At 34.5% G+C, this 24,943-nt stretch overlaps 1 protein-coding gene across 1 annotated transcript in view; it reads left to right on the top strand.

Annotated features, from left to right (window-relative positions):
* The window catches only part of TENM2 (teneurin transmembrane protein 2), a 2,391,334-nt gene that overhangs the window by 23,244 nt on the left and 2,343,147 nt on the right, over window positions 1-24,943 (top strand). The window contains exon 2 of the mRNA XM_045040340.1: window positions 2,497-2,557. The gene's annotated coding sequence lies outside the window, so the exon portion shown is untranslated. The remainder of the gene's footprint in view (window positions 1-2,496; window positions 2,558-24,943) is intronic.

Raw genomic sequence — 24,943 nt, 5'->3', positions numbered from 1 at the left:
AATCTGTATTTTTAAACCTATAGAACAACAAAGCATTGGAACTCTTTAGGACATGGAGTTTTGGTAGAGTTCCTCTGAAAAATCATCTGAACCGGGTGCTTGGTTGGCAAAGTAGTTCCTTAATAACACTGTGTCTTCCATGGAAATTGGTCTGTTTAAGCTTTCTGTCTGTAATGGGGTAATTTTTTGTAATCTGATTTTACCTAGAAAATTAATTATGCATTTCATAAAAGTTTTCACTTTTTTCTTTATTTTATTTTTCTTTTTGGTTAGTGGTCTGAAAGTGAGTCTCAAGATTTTTCAGAATGTTGTCTCTTTTAGCATCTTCCTCTTTTCATTTCTTGATGCATATAGGTGTAATTTCTCCTCATTTTCTTGAATTAGGTTTACTAGTAATCTATTTTGTTAATTATATTGTAATAAAGGGATTTGGATTTATTTAAATTACTACTTACTGTGATTTGTTACATATTACTGTTTTTTTGGTTTTTTTGTTTTTTGTTTTCTATTTTTACCCTTAATCTTGGCTCTTTATTTCTCTTCTTGTACTGTCTTTGGCTTACTTTGTTGTTTTTTAATATTTTATTATTTTTTAAGCTGAATATTTAATTCATTTATTTTATATTTTATTTTTTAAAAATGTTTATTTGAGAGAGAGCACTCACGAGCACACAGGTGAGCGGCAGAGAGAGAGGAAGAGAGAGCCCCAATTGATGTGGGGCTCCATCTCAGGACCTTGAGATCATGACCTGAGCCAAAATCAAGAGTCAGACACTTAACTGACTAAACCAAACAGTTGCTCCTAATTCATTTATTTTTATTCCTTAATTTATCATAACAAAACTGTTAAGTACTATGAATTTTCCTCTCATCACTGCTTTAAATGGAGCACATAGGTTCTATTATGTAGCTTTCTTTTGTTAGAAATTTTAGAATTTTGGCTTCCTTTTCTATTGAAGTCTTTTAATAGAGGTTTATTTTGTGTTAATTTTCAACTGAAGGGTTATTTTTAGTATTTTCTAGTTTTAATCGTTTTTGTGATGGGGAGAGTTGTCTACATTACTTGTGCCTCATGGAACTTAGAACTTAATGTGACCCTAGAATATGACCAATGGGGAAAGTGTCACTGTTCTTAAGGAGACGTATTCTCTGTTATAAGGGTATAAATTTGAAAATATATTCATAAGATTTATTAATGTCATTTAGATTTTTCCCTCTCGTGTTTGTTATTTATCTAAAATTTTTTCTGCTTTGATCTGTGTGCTGAGAGTAGTATATTAAAATCTCTTATTCTATTATTACTATGTTTCTGCTAACTCTTCTTGGATCTCCTGTAGTTTTGCTTCATAATGGCTGCTGAGTTTCATAAGTATGATATCTCCCTTGTGAAATGTAGCTTACTGGGACTAATTCTGTTTTGTCCTGTATAATAATCAACACCTCTTGTTTTTTGTGGCTTAACAAATCCTTATCAAATGGTTGCTTTGCTATGAAAAGGGCATAGAATATGTATATAATGAAAGTCATGACTTCAATGAATTTCCAGTCTCCATATGTCTCCTAATGGATAGATTGAATACTACCTGATTATAAAATCATAAAAGATACAAAAAATAAATGCATCAATAACAAGAACAGCACAGGCTTCTGTTAGTATAACAAGGTAAAAGAACAAAAAACAAATTTCTTAATAATAGTGGACTGGTAATATTTTGGTAATTGAGAGGAGGAGAATGCTAACTTCCCCAACCTGGCCTATGGAAAAAAGTCCTTGAAAAAAAGGTTGCTAGGTGAAATAAAACTATAAGTAAATTATTAAACCAACATATAATGGATCTGAATAGAGATGAGTAAATCATGAATTAGGACAGAGAAATAAAAAATCTTAACAGAGAAATCTTAAAGAGAATTCCCATTGAATCTCTAAGACTGATTGGACTTTTTGAATATATAAAGAATGACTGTAACATGAAATATATGAAATTATTGAAGGGGAAATTGGAAATATATGGAGGAGTTCATGATCTGAACATATTAAGATAAAGATATTTCTACACATTTATATTAATATATACATTTTAGTATTTACATTTAATATTTAAATGTAGTTTATAATATATAGTTACATGTATACTATTCAGGTGCGTACTAGTTATTATGAGTAATAAAGATTTATATATATTTACATATATTATTTGTATGGGTCCATGCATATGAGATCACCACAACATTGATGTTAAATGGTAGAAAAACAAAACAAAACAAAAAACCCAGTTAAAGGACATAAGGTCATTGTAGTGGTTAAGATTCAGAAACTGTTGGATCAGATGAGAAGAATGCCTCCTCTAGCGTGGACTTAAAGACTTACCAGTTCAAGGGGCAAGGGTGAGAACTGGCCATTGCCATTGCTAAGGATATCTGACTCCTCAAGTAAGAGGTTTTCTGGAGAAACTGGTTACATGATAGCTTCCCTCCACCCACTCTTTGTTTTTACAGGTAACTACTACTTAACTTCACCAGCAAATCCCTGCTTGTGACCTACAAGGATCATTGAACTGTAAGTAAAGAATCCACAAATGCTATCCCCCCTGCTGTGTATGTTTTGGGTCTTTTGGAAAAGTAACTATATAAATAGGTTCCTGAAACATAGTTATTTTTTTTCTTAAACATGATAGATAATGTTAGGGAATACATAAACTGAGCATGCTATGGATTGGACCTATAAAATTAACTGATGTTTCAATGAACCCCTGTATTTTAACATCTTCTAGACTTCAAATTTAAAAGAAAAAAAATGCCCTATATTTATTAAATACAATGGAACTACTACTGATATCGCAGCCATTTAAAATAATTTTTAAATGTTCTGAAGTAAATAAAGATTATACCTAAGAGCATATTTTTTTTGCATTTAAAAATGTACTCATATTATAAAAAGAGGGTTAAATGTTATGGTTTTGAGGTGAATCTAAAAGATGTCAGTAGTATTTATTGTTAAATATTTATGAGCCCACTCGTAAGGACAAATCATTTTCCTAATCTATTTCCCTAATAGAAATTATTTATAAGTACATCATTAATTATTTACATTTTCCTGGCATTATGTTTGCATTAATAATTTAGAAATATATAATTATCTATTAAATCATCTAAATATGATTTAACTTCATTTATCTTTTGGAACACAAATAGCAAGTTGATCATTAACTAGAGTCATATAAAACAAGGTATTCTCTATAACAAGTTTCAGTGTTTAGGAAAAGTAGTGACAAGAGCCTGCATATCTATCTTTTCACTGAATATTTGTGGGGTATAATTAATTTTCTTAAAGTTTCTGGAGTTTCAGACCTGTAAGTCTTTTGTCCAGTAGTTACTATATACCCTAAGGTCTCTGGCATGTAGAAAGAAAATTTCTTTCTACAAGTTGCCAATTAACTCAATGCCCTCAGAGCCAAATGCCTTTCTATATACAGCAAGTACAGACTGATTTTGTTCTGGGAATCACTAAACATTCTCACTGAAAACCTCAAGAAGATTTACTGCTGAACAAAATGTATATCGTGGCTGCTTTTTCCTCTGTATTATGATATCCAAGATGGGAGCATCCTATCATGAATACTTCTAGAATTTCATGGTCTTGAAGTTACATCTGTAATTATAATCCAAAAATAGAAAGTATTAAGGCAATATTACTGTCCAGGTATCTTGAGCTACAAGAATTTTTGTTTGTTTTTGGGTTTTTGTTTGTTTGTTTTTGGAAAGCCTGTTAAAAGTATCTTAACAGGCTCTTAAGCAAGATTCAGAGTTCAGGATACTGAGAAGAAAGGCCAAGCTATCAGCTCATTCATTGTAAACAGAAAAACACTTTATATATATATTATGTGGTAATGAGCCAAAGTAAGAACAAAAATAATGTGAATTGTAAGTGCAATCATCAATTTAAAAATCTTTGAGCTATAATCTCCAATTATCACAGTTTTTAGAGACTATTATAGGCTTAATTAAGTCCTCTCAAAATCATATGTTGATGTCCCCAACCCCAGTACCTCAGAATATGACTGTATTAGAGACAAGGCCTTTTTTTTTCAATGTTACTTATTTTTGAGAGCAAAATAGTGTGTGAGTGGGGAGGCGCAGAGAGAGAGGGAGACAAAGAATCTGAAGCAGGCTCTAAGCTCTGAACTGTCAGCACAGAGCCGGTTGTGGGACTCAAACCCATGAAGCATGAGATCATGATTTGAGCCGATGTCAGACGCTTAACTGACTGAGCCACCCGGGAACCCCAGAGACAAGGTCTTTAAAGAGGTAATGAAGTTAAAATGAAATTAGGATGGTGGGCCCTAATCCAATGTGATGGGTGTCCTTATTAAAGGAAATATCACACACACACACACACACACACACACACACACACACACACGACCAAGTGAAGACATATGGAGAAGATGGCCATCTATAAGCCAGGGAGAAAGGCTTCAAAAGAAGTCAGCCCTGCTGAGTACCTTAATTTTGGATTTGTATCTACTAGAATTATGAGAAAATAAATTACTCTTGTTTAAACTACCTAGTCTATTGTTTAAGCTAGTTAGTTTTTGTTAGGGCCACCCCAACAAACCAATAAACAGAACATATATCTTTTGAGGTCCTCAACACAAATCCCAGTTTGTATTTTGGGTGTACAATTCCAATTGTTTGGATCTAGGGCCCTCTAAAGAGATGCTTGAAGCAAGAATTGTAGACAGTTATATAAACAAGACAGCTTCTTTATAGAGTAGTAGCTGTGGAAATAGGATTCAGATTTTAATTGATTACCACTTTGGCTTTGAGTAACAATACCATTTTTAATATTTAGTTTAAGGAAGACAGTTTATGCAAATAACCTCCTTGAATACTTTATTAACAGAGTTTTTTTCCAACCTTTCCTGACAGCCCAGATACCATTGGGTATTGAAGTTAATCTGAAGGTTAAACCTCTCTGTAGATTAGATTTCTAAAGGGAAGTATTAACATGGCCCCAAACTAGGATTCTTAGTGGGAAACAACAACAACAACAAAAGCTCTTATTTTCCAAACCTCGGTCTGGTGTAAGAGATCTATATATCATTTCTATATTTATATCTATAAGAGTTGCATAAGTAAACATATGGACTACCTCAAAGTACTGTAGCTTCAAGTTTTGTCAATTTCATGATTTGTTCTGGGATAATCTTGACGCCAGTGACTTAAAATTTTTGAATCTGTAATTAAACACACTAAGAATGCAGAGCTGTGTACTGAATTCCAGCGATGCAGTTTCAGGTTACAAATGTTGGAAAAAAAACATTAACTGCTTCCGTAGCAAGATGACCCTAGGGGACACTTTAGGACAATAGGAGCTACTGTGCATAAGAAACAGGGATGATGGTAACATGTGTATCTTTTTAATTTGAGGATTATGTTGGAAATGAAACATAATCTCCAAGGTGAACAAGTGCTTTTGCTAGAGTACTTAACCCTAACAGTAAAACTAGCATAAATTACCTGATTGTTATTAACTGGTGTTAAACTTCCCTGCACTTTTGACACTTATTATGTTGGAAACTATGGTTTTTTTTGTTTTGTTTTGTTCATGGGTGATTAAAATGTCCCTTTATATTTAACATTTTAAAATCATGGGCATTGAATATCCACCAACATATCAATATAGTCATTAATAATGTGGGTGAGAAGTCACCTTAGTAGTAATTAGGACCCAATCCAATATTCATAAAAGAAAGTTGCCTAAATTTCAGCCATGAGTTATAGAGAATACATTATTCTGTTCCAAACCACAACAACAAAAATATTTCATAACAATTTTTTAAACTGGATGACAATGCAGAGAATGCAGTAGCAGTAGACATATTCACAGAAAACCACAGTATTTGGGAAATCTTTTTGTTGTATCAGCAGAAACTTTTTCTCTGAACTTTAATCCAACTTTCAGATAATTAATGATTGAATTCTGTTTGATTTGGTTGGGAAAAAATTCTTCATTATAAGGTAACTGGAGTCAAATGTCGTAAAAGAATGAAACTTTTCAGCAATATGAAAAGTTACTTGTAGTTACAAATCTTCAGGACAAAATGTTGTTAAGGTCAGATGATTTCTAAATCTTTGAAAATGTGAGTGCTTAGATAAAACATGACGAATACAATGAAGTAAGCCCTCTTTCTGAATATATGCATTATAAATTATATAAGTTTAAAAGTCTGAGGAACATGGCTGTAAAGGGGATTTGATCCATGTGATGTAATACCTACTTTTAAATTACTAATAGGAAGAAAAAAAAGCCAGAAATCAATGTTTAAATATGACTCTTTCAACTATAAATCTTGGCAAATAATTAATGGTTTTTAAACATATATGTATCATAATCCCAGCTTTCAAGATACAGTACAAAGCTATAGTAATCAAAACATTATGGTACTGGCACAAAAATAAACACAAAAATCAATGGAACATAATCAAGAGCCCAGAAATAAACCCATGATTATATGGTCATTTAATCTTTGACAAAGGAGGTCAGAATGTACACTGGGAAAAACTCTCTTCAACAAATGGTGTTGGGAAAATTGTATAGTTACATGCAAAATAATGAAACTGGACCATTTTCTGACAGCGTATACAAAAATAAACTCAGAACTGATTAAGGACCTAAATGTGAGGCTTGAAACCATAAAAATCCTAGAAGAGAGCAGAGGCAGTAATCTCTCTGACCTTGGCCAAAGCAACATTTTTCTAGATATGTCTCCTGAGGCAATGGAAACAAAAGCAAAAATAAACTGTAGGGACTAAATCAAAATAAAAATAACAGCATAAACTTCTGCATAGCAAAGGAAACAATCAACAAAACTAAAAAAACATCCTACAGGACAGGTGAAAATACTTCCAAATGATATATCTGATAAAGGGTTAGTATCCAAAATATATAAAGAACTTACACAACTCAATACCAAAAATCATAGAATCCAGTTTAAAACAAAAGGACAGGAACCATGAACACATTTCTCCAAAGAAGATACACACATGGACAACAGATGTGTGAAAAGATCCTCAATATCACTCATCATCAGAGTAATGCAAATTAGAACCTCAGTGAGGTGTCAGTTCACACTTGTCAGAATGGCTAAAATCAGAAACACAAAAAAGTGTTAGTGTGAATGTAGAGAAAAAGGAACTGTCCTGCATAGTTGGTGGGAATTGGAAACTGGTGGAATTACTGTGGAAAATAGTATAGAGCTTCCACAAAAAATTTAAAAACCTAGGATTAACTTATGTTCCAGTAATTCTCCTACTGGAATTTTACCCAAAGAATTCAAAAACATTAATTTGAAAAGATACATGCACCTCTATGTTTATTACAGCATTTACAATAGGCAAATTACAGATGCAGCCCAAATACTCATCAATAGATGAAGAGAATGTGGTAGCTCTGTGTGTGTGGGTGTGTGTGTGTGTGTGATATCATTCTCTTTTATGGCTGACTAATATTTCATTATATAATATATATAAATTACTCAGCCATAAAAAAGAATGAGATGTTACCATTTGCAGCAACAGGGTTGGATCTAGAGGGTATAATGTTAAGTGAAATAAGTCAATCAGGTAAGACAAATACTGTGTGATTGCACTCATATATGGAATTTAAGAAACAAAGGAAACAAAGAAAAAAGAGACAAACCAAGGAACAGACCCTTAACTATAGGGAATAAAACTGATGGTTACCAGAGGAGAGGGGGTGGAGTGAATAGGTGAAATAGGTGAAGGAAATTAAGAGTACACTTAAGATGATCCCTGAAAAATGTATAGAATTGTTGAATCACTATATTGTACTAAACATAGTAATGTGTGTTAACCATACAGGAGTTAAAATTTTAAGAATGAAACCATCTTCTAAAAGGGTAGAAAATTTAAAATTCTTTAAAAAGATATGTATCAATTTTCTATATCACAGCAAGAACTAACACTGTTCTAGCCAATAAGATATCCATTAGTCAATTCTGGTCTATGGACTGCAAGTTGAAAACCTCTGATTTAGACTAATGTGATACCCTTCCCATGAGGAAGGAATAAAAGATACCTAATAAGTCTTGATTCCTTGCTGCACCTGCCTGTATGTGGTATGTGTGTTGGGGGTGAGAGAGTGGGAGAGTTGCCTTCTAAACTATATGAGATCAAGGTGATTATAATCAGAATTTCAATATCGATACTTCATCCACAAGCTGGAACGCGAGGACAGATATAAGGAGTACAAACAGCAACAATCCAGTGGTTGAGATATATGTGTATCCATATACATATATCTGTGTGTTTGTGTATGAAACTAGAAAATTGAATAGTATACAACCCCAGTATTAAGAAATAATTGGAGTCGAGAAAGTAGACTTCAATGTCGATACTATTTACTACTCAATCACCACTATTCTGATTACTTTCTACTAGTTATATTGAGGTCATGCTTTTAGTCTGTAAATGTTCTCAGTGTTTTACCTGTATTATCAGATTTAATTCTTATGACAACTTAAGAATAGACACTATTTTATCCCATTTTAAGGTTGAGGAAAATAAGGTTTAGCAAGATTGGATAATTTACTAATAAGGTTTGCAGAACACAAATTACAAAGTCTCTGTTCCTAACCATTTCACTATGTTTTTCTTATCAGCCCATGGGAGCAGTATGTTTCAATTGGCCAGTAGAGGATTTTTCAAAATTTGTTTTATTTCAGCATCTGTGTAAGCATGCACTTGGAGTATTCCTAGCACTCCCTCTTCTTTACATCTCCTTGGTTCATACATTGATGCTACCTGACCTCAGACTGTTGTTGCCTCTTTGGAATCTGCCCTAAAAATGTGGCAGATGATCATAGGATATTAAACAGTAAAAGCATCTAGTCTGTACATGGCATATGATAGGTAATAAGTTTTTCTCCCTCTATCCTTGAAAGCAGGGTACTTCTAAACCATGTTACTATTTGCATGAAATTGGGGAATATACTTTAACTGTCAGGCCTGCTGTCTGGTAAAATGGAGACTTGGAGAGAGGAAATCCTGTTTGAGTTTTAAAACAATTAAGTTATTCAGTTACCCACTAATAAGGTGACACACATCTGGCTTGTTTCTACAATTTATACTTGAATTTCAAGTTTACATAGGTTTTATGCTATGATTCTTCCAACTTGATTTTTTTCAATGCTAAATGGCTATGTTTATGAAATGAAATGAAGTTTACATTTATATATATCATGTGTGCAAACATCATAGGTGTTTGGCTTCTGATGGTGCAGTCAACAATGGGCACCCACATTTCAAACTTGAGGTATGGAATCTTAAATATCATTGTGAGTGGGAACTCGTTTGGAGATGCAGGGAAAACAGGGTGGTTTCTCAACTTTTCAATTGCTTTCACAGTAGAACAGATAGGCAGAAGAAATAAGATTTTTAGACAGAAGGGGTAAAGCAGGCATATTAGTTTTTCTTAATTTATTACACAGTGATACAGTACCACAGACTTGAGACTAAAAAGAACATTCACATATTACATCACAGTTCTATAGATCAGAAGTCTGTGTGTAGGCCAGTTGGGTTTTATTCAGAGTTTTATCAGGCTACAATGATGGTGCTGATTGGATTTGTATTTCCATCTGAGGCTCAAAGTTTCCTTGAAGTCTTGCTGTTTGGCAAAATTCATTTCCTTTCAGTTGCATTAGTTAGGACCCCATTTATTTACTGCTGGCTTTCAACTTCTAGAAGCAGCTTGCTGCCTGTTCTGTGTCACGTGAGACTCCCCAAAACATGTCATTTTACTTGTTTTAGGGCCAAAAGGAGAGCATTGGTTGTAGCGTAAAAACTCTGACTTTTCTCCTTCTCTGACCTCTAAATCATCTTTTAAAAGTCATCTGATTAGATGAGACCCACCTATACTCAAAGGAAGATTATACAGGACATCCCCACCAAGCAGCAAGAAGTTTGGTGTCCATAGTAGAATTCTGCCTTTATACAGTGGTAGAATTAAGTAGAGTCTTGCTATAGGAATCCCAACAATGTTGTTCATGTTTTACTCATTACTTTTACCAAGAGTAAAATGGAATACTGTATTTGGGTTTGATTGCTTCATGAGGCATTCACACTAATTTGAAAATCACTGTTGTGTGATTTGTTTTTTTTTAATACAAAATAACTTTTTTTAAAAAAGAATATATTATAAAACTTTTGCCATGTGCAGGATGTCCTGAATACAGTTTTTCTTTGAATTTTTAATCAATACTTAAATTACATTCGACTTGATACAAGAGAATTTCCTTGCATGGCAGTATACATTCCACATAGGCTAAAAGTTAAGTATTTCATCTTACAAGTTAGTTATATTTTGCATGACACTTTGAATAAGCACTATTGATTCTTGATTACATTAATATCAATATTTATGCTGCCATAAACAATGTTTATAGCACTATAATTGATAAGACCATTAGTGCTACCTACTTGTAGGACCTACAATTATATTGCTATAATCATAATTTATAGTTATAGTGATAGTATCTAACTTTCATCTTAATGCTTGAATCCATAAAACAGTGTGTTTTTTTTTACATTGAAACTGTTGACCAATACAATTGAAAAAAAGAATTTAATTGGCAAAGATAATAACTGTATTTTTTTACTCTTCAGGCTTTATCAGCTCAATTTTCTTTATTGTTACCTATTCTCTCCATTATTTGCAAGATTATCCTAGCATTACTTGGTATAAAAGTAAAATAAAACAAAACAAAACTGATGAGATCTTAGTAGTTTCATGACTTCAGTTTTTTCTTTATGTTTTGCCTGGGATATATTTAGTAGATATATAATAAATTATGTTTTAGGATTTTCCCTTGGCTTATTTATAATGTTATGACATAGATTGCCAACTTCTGATCTGATATTCAAAATCTTTTTTCTCTTTTGGTTTGTTTTGTTTTTAGAGTACTGAATGCTATTTTCAGAGAATAACTTATTAACAAGGAAAGAAGGAGAAGGTTTTTTTTTGTTTTTTGTTTTTTGTTTTTTACAATCTGTCCCTCAGTTTATAGGAGTGACTTTATCCTGAAATCAAATTCACAGCATGATTTTGATAAAACAAGCATTTGAATAAGGTGAATTAAACCTCAGATCCATCTCTGTTTTAAATAATCATACTGTCTCATCATATTATTTTTTATGGGAAATTGTGCTTCATCTCATTTCACCCCACCCCATTCCATAAAGGACTGACATACACACATACATACATACACACATTCCATGAATTTTATATTTCTAAGAGCTATTTAGAATATTTTTTCCAGTTTATTTTATTTTAAATGTATATTTATTTGGAGAGAGAGAGAGAGAGAGAGAGAGAGAGAGAGAGAGACAGAGTGAGTGGAGGAGGGACTGAGAGAGAGGGAGAGACAATCCCAAGCAGGCTCTACATGGACAGCATAGAGCCCAATGCAGGGCTGGGTAACAGGAACTGTGAGATCATGACCTGAGCTGAAATCAAGAGTTGGTTGCTTAATGGGTTGGGCCACCCAGGTGCCTCTGTTTGGAATATTCTATGTTGCAACATATTCCAGTAATTATAGGAAGAAAAAATAAATATAAAACAAACAAAAATCATGCTTTCCCCTTTTCTCTTCTGAATAGATATCCGCCAATACTATAACTTTGTATGTATATAAATCTTGCTATCTTATTCTTGCAGTATTTTCATTGAATTACTTATTCATTATTGATCACATTGAACATAAGATTTTGGCTGATTCAGGATGTAGATTTTCTGATTTCAAAATAAATTTATGTTCATAAAATTATATGTAGTTTAAACAGAAGTTTTGAATCTTTTTATTCATTTTGTTCTTTTAATTTGATAATAAATACTGGAGTGCCTGGCTGGCTCAGTTGGTAGAGCATGAAACTCTTGATCTTGGGGTCGCAAGTTTGAGCCCCACATTGGGCATAGAGCTTACTTAAAAAAAAACTGATAATATCATCAGCATAGGATTAGATTGAGGATTTTTTTTTTTAATTCCAGGTCAAGAACAGAACGCAGGTGTAGGATAGTCAGGAAAAGACTATAACCAATAAAACTAATATAAAAATCACATTTTGCTTTGGTTTTGGTTTAAAATTCTAATTTGTTGAAACTTAGTGGCAAATAACAGGAAGAAAGGGGAATAAAAGTATTGAGAATAGAGTCTGATCTCACCATAAAGGTTACTAGTTATTAGCATAAATGAAATGCACGTGCAAAGAAAATATATGACCTTTGCCAAGTCTGAATTTTCAGGAATTATTCCATGACGCAAGAAAGATTTCAGGTAAAGATAAGTTAAAGATAAGAAAGTTAATTGTGAATAATGCCCCCCAAAACACTTGCTGACAAGATTGAGGGACACATTAAATAAAAGTTAAACAAAATAAATCTTTCCAAGGGGTATCAAAGAAGTAAGTACCGTTAAGTGCCTAGAACTGTCCGTTACCCAAATTTATGTAGTGAGAGTTCATTAATCTCAAACAAGGGGATTCATACTCTATTTAATAAGATATCACATGGAGTTCCTTTCCATTTACAGTATGTTCCTAAAGGTGAAAACAGCAGGAAAATGAAATTACTTCATTTACTGGAATTACAGCTGCTTTTGTATAAAACTTTAATCATTTTATATATGACAACCTTGTGCTTAATGTTTTTAGAATATTCTTCATAAAACATTATTTAGCAAAAGCATACTCTCCCACTGAGCACATCCCTGCTTTCAATGGCTGTGCTAATCTAGTTTGAATATATGCGGCGTTTAATCTTAATTATGATGCTGAAGTCTATACAACGTTAATTATTCATTTCACATGCTCCCTCCACTTTATTGTAGCTCCTAATTTGCTTAACAAAATGTAGCTTTTAATTAGAACTGTGGAACTGTTGGGGCAAGGTGGTGCTTTGAGTGTGTGCGTGTGTATGTCTGTGTGTCTGCATGTCTGCGCGTGTACTTTCTGTTGGTTTGGAAATACATGTGGAGAGGGTAGTGTTGGAATCTGAGAAGTCAAAAGATTTTAATTCAAAAGATAAAATGCCCTAGTAGTTACACTTTCCTTCTTCAACTGTTTCTTGGTTTCCTTTAATTTTTTTTTTTTTTTATCATTGTATTTTAGTTTTTGACAGAGACAGAACAAGAGCAGGGGAGGGGCAGAGAGAGGGGGAAACACAGGATCCAATGTGGGCTCGAGCTCTCTGTCTGAGCTGTCAGCCCAGAGCCAAATGTGGGGCTCAAACCCACAAATGCGAGATCATGACCCAAGCCAAAGTTGGATGCTCAGCTGACTGAGCCACCAAGGTGCCCCAACTGTTTCTCAGTTTGTCCTAGTTGAAAGGCAAAAAGGAAAGACACACAGGTTATGATTTTAATAATGAATGATAGTTTGATTGTAATTAGTGTCAACATATCTCTTTAAATATGAGCTGAGGAACACAAATATACATAAATACACATTCAAAGAAAATTAAACAGGTTATTTTTACCTACATACATTGAATACCCAATTGAAATATTTCATGATAATTGTGTTTTATGAAACTCTTTTTTTAATATTATAAAATGTTTTATTTATTTTTGAGGGAGGGAGGGAGGGAGAGAGAGAGAGAGAGAGAGAGAGAGAGAGAGAGAGAGACGGTGAACAGGGGAGGGGCAGAGTGAGGGAGACACAGAATCTCTATCAGGCTCCAACTCTGAGCTGTGAGCATAGAGCCCAACCTGGGGCTCAAACCCACACATCTTGAGATCATGACCTTGAGCTGAAGTTGGACAGTCAACCGACTGAACCACCCAGGTGCCCCAAACTCTTGAGCTACAATAGAAAATTACATGATAGAAAATAATGTTTTTAAGAAAACTTGGAAAAGTGACTTATATTTAAAGTTTAAATGCTTGGTATTTTCACTCTTCCTAATTTTCTGTTATTTGTAGATTTTAACAATTGCTTATGTAACAATTTCAATGCACTTTTTAAATAATAAATTTTAAAAATTTAGCCTTTAAAAATTCAAAAATGCTTTGAAATAAAATTTTATATCGTTCCTTTAAAAAGGAAACTTTTACTGGGGACCCACATTGGGCTCTGTGCTGACAGCTCATAGCCTGGAGCCTGCATCGGATCCTCTGTCTCCCATTCTCTCTGCCCCTTCCCTGCTCATGCTCTTTCTCTCTCTCCCTCTCAAAAACAAACACTTAAAAAAAAAAGAAACTATTCTTGTGAGATATAAGTAATGGAAACAATAAAACATGTTTCATGTATCATCTATCAACATATAATCACCAGAGGACCCATTCTATACCTTTTTAAACAATGTGCACACCAACTTAGAACTCTAGGTGTGAAGTCAAGTATCTCTTAGTTATGCTTTGCTTAAGCTGTTTACAACGACAAGTGATCTTCAGTGTTTTATATGCATTTATTATAAATTTTGAGAAATATCATTTAAAAACCAACAAAAATCAATAAAATCATAAAGATCTCTATTACTAATTTCTATAATTTTAAATTTTTAAAGTTCTGTATATAAAAATGAGCTTACGGTTGTGACTATGTGGTCATATAATAAATTTTAAACTGGTTAATTGTATAATGGAAACTATTGTTTTCCATATATATATACACATATATACACACATACATACATTTATATACACATATATATGTGTATATATATACATCTAGACTTATGGATACATAAAGATCTATAATATTCTAGTTATTGTTATGCTCCTGTTTCATGAAGAATTCAAATGAACTAACATTTGGCAAATGAACTAACAAAAGCAATTAGTTTTGCCCTTAAAAGTAATAAAATTAACATCTGTATTTCTCTAATTTTGGGGTTGTACCAACGCCTGTCGTGGTCCTCAATTTTTTAAATGTATTGTTTTATTCATTTACTAACACTTTTTTTAATCAAGTATAATTACTATCCCTTATTCCATTTATAATATATATAATGTTAATACTAGCTACAATTTATTGAGTTCTCTAATTTTTAAAACTACCCCATAAGGGAGCTTCTGTGATTATTCCCACTTTATAGATGAAGAAACTAGAAGCTTGAGAGAGATTAGTGACTTATACAAGATGTCCTGAGATGTCAACCCAGATCTCCCTCAAACCCTGGGCTTTCTATCTATCTGCTTTTCTGACCTTGTTCAGTTATAAGGCTCATTTCTGTATCTCAACAATATTCTCTCAATGTCATCAAACCCCATTTCCAACTGTAGTACTCTTTGATCTCCTTTCTCTCCCCATGTTCAATCTCCTTGGACCTCATTTATTCCTAGATCAAATCTTCCTTTTGTATCAAAAGAATAACTGCATTAAAATAATGACAATATATGGTTACGGATATTGCTAGTTTGGTAAAAATTTCGACGAGAAAAAATTCATTTGAGAGGAGAGAGTAAATGTTATATCCTACTATAAGTATAGTAAATATATTTACATTTTAAGATTTTATTGTCTGTCTGATCAACAGCAGACAGACTTGCTTCCTCTGGCATTTTGTTCCGAACTAAATCAAATAAGACTTGAGTAACTGTATGCTACATGCAGCTAAGCTGTCTGTGTTTAAATCTCATCTCTGCTGCTTACCAGGTGAGTGATTTCAGAAAGCTTATATAACTTGTTATGTGCCTCAATTTCTTCATTTATATAATTGGTACAATAGTTCCTACCTTATAGAATTGCTGGGGGATGAAATATTTTAATATATACAAAGCACTATAGACAGTAACTCGAACACTGTGCTTTCTGCTTAAGTGTTTGCTTTTATTTATTTATTTTTATTAAAAAAGGTACTCCTCAGACTTAAGAAAAACACTATTATTACAAAAACAGTATGCTTCATATACCAACTGGTAAGAATAGTCCTCATGTAATATGTATTGTCTGCCTGAAGACTTTGAACTCAAAGACCAAATGTTCATATTCCAAGAAAGAATTGTATTCCTTTCTTTCTTGTATCTGTCTTAAATATCTTAACGGTATTTATCAAAGGGTCAGATAAATCTTGTGCTTTCAAGAAAAAGGCATGGCTGATGCTATTGAGGGGCTATTAGAAATATTCAATTAGGTTTTCTTCTTCATAAATTGTATAAACCCAGCATCACATGGAATTTAAGAATCCTGAAAATACAGCCAAAAAATCATTTTTAAAAAATTTGTATTCCCATCTCCCATGTCTGTGTTGCCAAGTGTTAATCACATCATAAACTTTGCTTTTAAAAAGGGAGGAGGGGCCCTTTCAAACTCTGTTTATAGTCTTATCATGAGTGTTTCACATAGTACTTGCCTGTAAGCTTTTCTATCTCCTTAATAACTATTTAGTTGTGTTTCTGATTCTCTCACTGTGTCCAGTCTAAAGAGCCAAGAAGGGAGAGAAGTGGACTACCTAACTAATCTTGAGATATTCACTTAGTGCTGAGTCCTTTAAGCCAATTTTCTTTTATTGAACTTTTACACCCTGGGGAATTCCCAAAGATTGTGAAGTTCTATGGAGCTTTCTTGAAACATAAGCCAGCCTGGCCCTTCTGTCCCCTTCTTTGAAATGAAAAGCTCTGCTTTTTAGTCTGAATTTAGTTCTATTCACTACCTCACTATCGCACTAAGCTGCTTCTGAAGTTTGCCCCCCACGCAGTTCTAAGTTCTAAAGCCACGTTGTCCACTTTCTTTTTTGTGCTGCTTTTCATGCTCCTCTTTCGTCTGTCGGCTTTGCCATTCTGTTTAGGTATCACCCAGGATGCCATGTTCTGTCTGATGTTTTCTCAGCTGACCTCCAGGTCTGTGAGGGCCTTGCAACATCTTTTTTCTTCTCCTTTTCTGTTTTCTTGCCATGGATGATTTGGTAGAGGGTTGCAATTTAATTTCTTTTTCTTTTTTTTTAAATAGAAAACTCTGTTGTTAGGCAGCATTTTAGAGGAAGTCCGGAAAATTCTGTTTTAAAAGTCATAGACTAATATTTTATCTCATGTCATCCTTGTAGTAATCCCTACACTGTCCGCGTTACTTCCCACTTTTATATGTAAACAGAAATATCGTACCTCTAGTCACATACGTGACAGAATCAGGATGTGGATTTCATTTTCTGAAACTTCAAAGCCTGATTTTTCTCTGCAACAAGGTATCGCTTCTTGAATATTAATTCTCCTACTTCATTGGTCCTTCATTTAAAATCAGTTTAGCAGTTTCTGACTATTGCATGCTTCCTGTATGTTGTTGGGGTACTTACAGAATAAGGTGTAGTAACTCAAGTAAAAACATAATCCTAATGAGCTGTTGATGATGATTACATCTAAAAAATAACTATAGCTTTGATCTATAATAGTAGATGCAGCCCTTGATATTTTGGGTCTAGATGATAATTCATTCATTGACTGTATACATATGGAATGTCTATACTCTTCTGGCAACTGGGTCTAGAGTAATGGTTCAAACAGAAAGTCCCTGTTCTAGATTTTAAGTTCTAGGGAGGGAGGCAGACAATAAACAGATGAACACACACACACACACACACACACACACACACACACACACACACACACACCAGCATATCATGTCATGGTAGTGCTTCAACGAACAGTCATGTAGGATATCTGACCTTAGAAATAGTGTTGGAGAAGACCTGTTTTATGCACACTAAGTAGGAATAAAATGTGTGAAATAATTTGTAAAATAGTACATAAATACAGAGAAGCATAATAACAGTATGTACTGGAAAGTCTTGCATGAGATACTGAAGGCTGACGGTGAAGTAGTTAGGAATGTGGGCTTCAGCCGTAGATACTCCTGTTCCATGTCTTCAGTAGCTTTGTGTGCTTGGACACTTCCTTAACTCTATGAGCCTTGTGTCCCTCGCCAAGAAAATGGGGTGAGGAGCCCTTCCAGGCATGCTGTAAAAATTAGACAAAGATGATTTGTAAAGTCTTTTGGCAAGTTCTTGACACATAGCAAATTCTCTGGGAAGATAGAGGTGTTAGTGGCAAGGGCAGTAGTTGTAGTAGAAATTATTGTCATCAGTGTGGCTTTCAGAGAATCACTGAGCATTTCTGGGCTTTATTTTTCATATGTGTTCTCCACCCCACCCCCACTCTTCACAAATGTTGAAAGCGTAAATAATGCACGTGAGGCATTTTTAATGCAGGAAGACACATTTTTCTCCATTGTTATCCAAGGTGTCAAAAATGAAACCTAATTCTGGAGGTTTTCAAGAGCAGAATTTCCATTTTATGTTCAGTGGGAGTTCTTGCTTAGAGGTGTTTTGCAAAGCTAGACCTAATGGATTTAACTTGCATTTGAATAGCTGCCAGAGACCAACTGAGGAGAGGAGCCACATCTCCCAGCACCCAGCGCCCCAGGCGGTGCTCTCTGCATAACCAGCAGCTCACAGACCCTGCGCCCAGGTGCCGCTGCCACCACCTGCCACCCAGAGCAGAGATGATATGAACACACACAAATCACCTCCCTCTTGTCTCAACCAAGCAACAGTGGGCAGCTCTCTGCTGCGCTCATCTGGCTCGTGGACATAGGCACCTTTCCCCATGCCGATAGGTTTGCTACAAGCTCTCAGTTGGTTTTTCTGCAGAGTTAGGATGTTTTCTTTCTTATTACCATGGCAAGAACACTTAACATGAGATCTACCTGCTTAACACATTAAGTGCATAATAGTACACCATTGTGGTCTGTCAGCACAGTATCGTACAGTAGATCTCTATAACTTAATCACCTTGCATAGCAAAAACTTTCCTACCCATTGAAAATGCCACTATTTTTACCTCCTCCAAGCTGGGGGCAGTCACCATCTGTTCTGCTGCTGTGTGTTTGACTATCTTAGGTGCCTCATGTAAAGGGGAATCATGCAGTATCTGTTCTTTCATAACTGGCTTATTTCACTGAGCATAGTACCCTCAAGATTCATTCCTGCTATGGCATATGACAGGACTTGGTTTATTTTTTGATGATGTTAGAAAGCTCCTTAGGTTTAACCACAACCTACCTCATCTTGTTCATTTTCCTCCAAATCTCCATGAAGGAAAATTTTATTTTATTTAGTTTTTAATATCACCTGTCTGTGCCTAGTCTAGTGTTGCTTACACACTGTTCATGGTTAACTGACTCGATATTGAATAACTGTTCGCTGCTAACTGACTACAAGTAACTGACTAATTGGAAAACCATTTTAACATGAACTCCTCTCATGATCAGTGAGAACAGTATTATCTTTTATTTTTTTAATTTTTTTTTAACGTGTATTTATTTTTGAGAAAGAGAGACAGAGCATGAATGGGGATCGGTCAGAGAGAGGGAGACACAGAATCTGAAACAGGCTCCAGGCTCTGAGCTGTCAGCACAGAGCCCTACGCAGGGCTCGAACTCAAACTGTGAGGTCATGACCTGAGCCTAAGTCAGATGCTTAACCGACTGAGCTACCCAGGTGACCCCAAAACAATATTATCTTTACCCCCCCCAAAAAAACCTATGAAATGATTTTCTAATGATAAATATGCCCTTACTCTGCAATTAGAATATGTAATGGAAGTTAAACATGTGAAACCACATTAAAATATGTTGAAGTACGTTAATCCTTAATCAGGTCTCTCTCCCTGTCTCTCTCTTTTGTTCTTTCTCTCTCTCTCTTCCTCCCACTCCATCATAGAAAATTTTTACTTCCACAGTAGATTGCTTTTGGAAAAAGAAATTTAATGTTTACTTATTTTAGAGAGGGAGACAGAGTGTAAGCAGGAAAAAGGTAGAGAGGGAGGGAGATAGAAAATCTGAAGCAGGCTTCAAGGTTCCAAGCTGTCAGCACAGAGCTGGATGAGGCTCTTGAACCCACAAACTGAGATCATGACCTGAGCCGAAGTTGGACACTTAACCGAATGAGCCACCCTGAGCCACCCGGCACAGGGGCTTGTGGTTTTAAGATAGAGGTCCAGATATGGTCATCACACTGGATAAAAATAGACACACTGTACAAGTGATACACTTGTTAACTTTGCAGGTATGGTATCAAGTCCAAAGAATGGCATGGTGACTAACTAGAAGGAAAAAATGTATCAAGAAATTGCCAAGTTGAAAAGCATTTTTTTTTGATGTTTGCATATCATTAGGAGGAAACCTATGATGGGGGCTAATAATTATTGAATTTGTTGGTAAGAAAACAAATAAAATTGTATATATTTTCACCATGATAAAACACATATCCAAGTATTTTTATTCATATAATAATGTTGGAAAATGGCATATAACACAAAAGAATGGATGTGCTAATCAATGCTCTTTGGAATTCGTGCCACAGAAACTTACTGCCCCTTGCTGAGACAAAGATGAGGAATTGAGTAAGAAATACGAAGGCAGCTCATAGTGTGGGAGGGGAAGAAAGACACCCCCACCTTAGGAGGAACGGAGATGGAGGCTTAGATAGTATTCAGTCTCTAGCACCATGACTCTCAATCTCCTTTAGGATGCATACATAATCTTCATCTTCACTTGTTCCTTTCTCTGCTGTCTGTATTATACTTCACTGGCAAGAGTCCTCCCCACAGATGCAAAGGAAGTACTTTTTTGTTCATGGGGGTGGGGCGGGTCATTAATACTGAACTTACTTCTCCCAGTCCAATTTCAACTCTGACAGAGCGAATAGGAAGGTCCTACTTGGACCAGATATCCATCCCCAATCCCTGAGGGTGTTCCCAGGGAGCAGGGTCATGTAGCAAAAATATGGTTACTGTGACAGTGCCCCACCTTATGGGTGGGACTACAAATCTCACAGAAGGAAGCCTTGTCTGGGGGAAGACTCCAAAGATGCCTGCCACAGAAGAGGCAATTCTCACATGAGACAACGTTGACAGGGAAATTGTGAGTGATGACTTTAATTTTTGAAATAGAGTGAAGACCGGGAAATCTGCTAGATACTGTCATGTTAAAAGAAAACAGTTTATATGGCTTCTGTTTAAAATTTAATTTTAAGACCCTGTCATTACAAAAGTATTTTCTTTGCAATGACTTATAAATACCTAAAAATCTATAAATGACAAAAAAAATACCCTGTATGGACATATCTTAGGAGTATAATTCACAAAAGAAAAAATAAAATTCATGTTATCACTATGAAATGTGTTTTAAGATTAATCACGACTTAGGGTTGACTCTTCTTGACTACGCCATTGAGATTTTTCTTTTCACTTATACCTGGAAACTTGTTAAAATCTCTTAAGCCAAAATGTCCAATTTCTCTTAAAATCATTAGTCAACTCAGATAGATACACAATATATAATGATGAAGATGGCCATTTGTTAATGCAAGTTCTATGCTTATTCTTATAGAAGAAGAATAAGAAAACACTCTCAGAGTTAGGGTGGTTTGAAAGGTAAAAATTTTGGAAATTTAAATTTGCAGTTACTACTGTACAGCTCTTTGGACATGAGTTTCCCCGTTCACTTATTCAATATTATTCATGATTACATGTAATGTTATTTGCTCAGAATTGCTTATAATTTCTCACTTCAAAAGATTTAAATTGAAATAAATATGTATTACTGATTTCTGAAGTGAATTTTTTTATTTACTATTTAAAAGTCCCAAAGAAATTTTTTCCTAATGAATCAGAATTCACCTTATAAAAAATGACTAAATAATAGCACATACTCTTGGACCCAGACATTCTCTCCTCATTTTAACTTTCAAATTGGTATAAATGCCTGGGTGTACCTTTGGCGTAATTGAATAATAGCATACTATGATAGTGAATCAACAGTTGTTGCCAGTGACTTTGGGGCCTTCAAGGAACATACATTTAATTATTACCAGTATCGGGTTATCATATTTTTTGTTCTAGATCTGGCTTCAGACTGCCACAAAAAAGGGCATTATTAATTGCATAATTTCCATTCATGGAAGTAGTAGATAGTGTGCAGATGGGAGAAGAGTTTAATTTTTCTTTTACAAGTTATCACATACTTTGGAAGAAGATGTTTTCCACAGTTAAAATATTTTTTTAAGATATTCTGGTTAATGCTGAGTTAAATAATTAGGTTTCAAGTTAGTCAAATACTTCCCAAACTCTTAAATTGTCAAAGATTTTTTTAAAAAAATCTTGTTCATGCTTATCTAATGGTTATCTTAATTAGAGGGGAAAGAAATTTTAAATTAATGTCATGATCAGGCTGGTGGTTATATGTTAAATAATTCATGTTTTGCAAATATAAGGTCTAAGTGTCCACAAGATCTGCTTCAGATTGACTCTTTCCTTGACAATAGAGAATGGAGCAATGACATTGATAGGCAGATAAAACATAGTTCCTGAAATCTTGAAGGATTTTTTTAAGTTTCATATTTTATTTGGAAGTTTTGTAAAGGTGGTTTATTCCAACTTGCATTGAGTGCCTCATTTAGGCACTAAAAATTTAACTGGCGCTTGCCCCAGAAAATACTCTCTTGAAATAAATGTAAAGTACCACAAGTGCTCTTTGTATATGGTAATGGCTCTAAAAGGAAAAAAAAAATAGAAAATCAGTACTGATTCTACATATGGTGTTGTGACCAGATTGGTTGTATTATAATTGTTTAGGAAAATTACTATAACTGACTTTGCTTATTCACAGCAAGATTGTTCTCTTAGATGCATGGACTGTAAGGGGAAGATTATTTTTTATGAATTATAACACTTTCAGAAATGGAAATATATAGGTTTATGAAGAGATTATTTCATAACTGATACTCAAAGTTTGGGGCATAAAAGTAGAAAACCAGTAATAGAAATTTTTTCTGGAAAACACTAATCTCCTTTGCAATGCTTTATCTTGCCAAATGGCTTCCAAAATTGTTAAGCCAAAGAAGATGATCACATTTTGTGATAATGCACCAGTAATTAACCTATTAAAAGTACTTCTAATTGTGCTTTTTAGTTAAGAATAATATAAATGCAAAGACAGTTTAGACATAGTACGGTATGTTGTGATTTTAAATATAGCTACGCAAAAAGCTAGGGGAAGAAGAATAGTATTAGATTCTTATTCTACACAAAAGCAGCCAGATTCCATTGACTTAGTGTCTTTGCCAAGTATTCTGGATACTAAGTAAAAAAAAAAAATCCAGCCTTCTGATTTATAAGTAACAACATGTTCAATGTAATGTAGACAAAACTTTCAGATGAGTGGCCACATTTTTCAGTTTGCTTCCAGAAATTTGGCATCTTATAGACAAAGCGTCTGACTAAAGAAATTTAAAGAGTGGAACATTTTATTAGAGCTGACATTTCTTATGTAGTGAATTACTGGAATTAATCATTCTATATTGTATAAAGCTAAATATACTATAATATCTATAGTGATAGAAAAGGAGAACCTGTGCTCTCACATTTAGGGCTAAGCTTAACGTTTATCCTAACATAATAAAGTGTAATATTTCTGTATATGTCTTCTGTTGAATGGCTTACTCCTATTTGAACTGCTTGCTTATTAAGAAGAAGTTAGGAATACAAGTACCAGAGTGCATATAAGGCAACATAACGGATTTGGCAGTGGTGTAAAATATGCTTCTTTCTGTAGCAGCAGCAGAACTACAGATTCCACCTAGTAGGTGAGACCGAAATCATAAATGTTTGCTTCTCTTTCCAAAAGAGCATGCAATTAAAATTACATTTAAAGTTCTTGTGTGTGACTGTAATACCCTCTATAAAAAGTTACCTTAAAAATGGGTTTTTTTATACTATACGATTAATTTGTTAATTTCTTCTACCTCATACAAGAGGTTTTATGTAGTTAGTACCTATAGTAGGGATTACCAGCACAAACTTGGTAGTTAGATTGCCTGAGTTTGGATCTCCTTGTCCCTTCCTGCTAATTATGGGTTCTCTGTTCCTCAGTTTCCTCATCTATAAAAGTGATGAAATAATAATACTTACAGGGTAATTATAAGAATTAACTATGCAAAACCCTTAAAATTGTGCCTAGTTAATAATGAGTGTGTTGTTGCTATTATTCTAACTTAAAATGCTTATATGTTAATGGGGACAATCAATCAGGAAGTGTGATAATCTCTAGTTATAAAAAATGCTATCATCTGAATACCTAGGACTGTGAGAAGCGTGTCAGAAGTGATACCACAGGGCTGTGAACAAGCCATCCTTAAGATAGTATACTGAGAATCCTAGGGACTTGTAGATGCAGGGACTAAAAGTAAAAGATCCAGGTAAAGTGAAAAAGTTTCAGAATGTAAAGAAGGACAAACAGTATGATTGAAAAAAGAGTGACATGGTGATGAGACTAGGTTATAGAAGAAGGAAAGAAATCAGTCATGGTTGTACAGGGTTTGAGCTTTTATTCTCAGACTTATGGTGTCAAAAGTCAGATTCTTTGGACAACAAGCTCTGAAATGGAGTTTTGCAGGCAGGAAGTTTGTTGCAGATTGCTTTAGAGCACAACACTTAAAGTGATGAGAATAGGGTTGGGCACTTACAGGAAATGAACTGCAGTGCTTTTGCCTCACATGTTTCCCTCAGCTTTTCCCATAGGGCAATGTGAGACTAAAATTGCTCTTTAAATTGTTTTGCATTTAGGCAAAGCGGCTGGGCTTTTATAACCCTGTGTCAACCAATCATTGCATGCAGGCTGTACGTGGGAAGGCACGGTAGCCATCTGCCAGGGCAGTTCCTGGAGAGAGATACTACTGATAGCTCTTGCGTTGTCTTCAACTAATGGGGTGAGCTCCTCCTTTCTAAAGGAGAGTCTGGAAAGAGTAGCACAGTGTCCATGTGGCAGCCATTGAAGGATTTAAAACAAAATTCAACTCTGAATTCATTTAAGAAATAATCTTGGAACATCTAGTATAAGCCTGATCCTACCCTAAAGGCAAAAACCTAAT

The sequence above is a fragment of the Felis catus genome, chromosome A1 (genome assembly GCF_018350175.1).
Source record: "Felis catus isolate Fca126 chromosome A1, F.catus_Fca126_mat1.0, whole genome shotgun sequence".
NCBI lineage: Eukaryota > Metazoa > Chordata > Mammalia > Carnivora > Felidae > Felis > Felis catus.
The sequence above is the reverse complement of the archived record's forward strand: the minus strand, read 5'-3'. Positions and strand labels throughout refer to the sequence as shown.